General features: G+C 37.1%; 1 protein-coding gene across 8 annotated transcripts in view; it reads right to left on the bottom strand.

Annotated features, from left to right (window-relative positions):
• slc8a2a (solute carrier family 8 member 2a) overlaps positions 1–709 on the bottom strand; it is a 27,503-nt gene that overhangs the window by 22,122 nt on the left and 4,672 nt on the right. The gene's annotated exons all lie outside the window — the stretch shown is intronic.

Here is a 709-nt window from a genome sequence, read left to right as displayed (position 1 = left end):
AGGTCATAAGGGGCAAGATTACCTTGTGGGAAACAGTCTTCTTGCCCTGTGGCCAACCCGTGATGTCAAATACAGTGACAGTGCACAGAAAGATTCTCTGTGGATGAAAGAGCACTCCCATAATAAGTGTTAGCACTATCAGGATTTGAAGATCAAATACAACAAAACAATCTAAGAAAAAAAATCAATATCATCCCTTTTTTTTTTATTAGCTCTAACATTTGAAGACCATTACCAATTGGCTCTACTCACTTGGGCTTTGATAGAGATTTACATGTCTGAATATCATCACAGACTGTTCCGATCTGTATCCCACTAAATGGCTCATACCCTGACATGCAATCTCATTTTTGGACACTGGCTCAATGATTTGGCCATGATGACCTAGACCATAAGAGGCCTTTTATTATGTACTATAGTAGGGGTTTGTTCTTCATTGTACTAAGCTTATAATGGCCTGTTTTGGTTGTTTGTTACTGAAGTCAAAGTTGCAGTAGCAATGGTGTTGTCACATTATATTGTATAATAATATGTTTCTAATATCCTTCCCCTTATGTTTGTAAATGGGGTGGACTAAACACCTCTCAAACATATAGTTCAATGAATAACTCCTGTTAATACCTTGATACATAGTATTATCTTTTTGTTACTTAGGTAGAATGTAGATGTTACAGGTGTACCTAATTGCATGGGCACTGTGTGTGTGTGT

Source organism: Etheostoma spectabile, chromosome 13 (genome assembly GCF_008692095.1).
Source record: "Etheostoma spectabile isolate EspeVRDwgs_2016 chromosome 13, UIUC_Espe_1.0, whole genome shotgun sequence".
In the NCBI taxonomy this organism is placed as follows: domain Eukaryota; kingdom Metazoa; phylum Chordata; class Actinopteri; order Perciformes; family Percidae; genus Etheostoma; species Etheostoma spectabile.
Note: the sequence above shows the minus strand (reverse complement) of the source record. Positions and strands in the feature narration are given on the sequence as shown.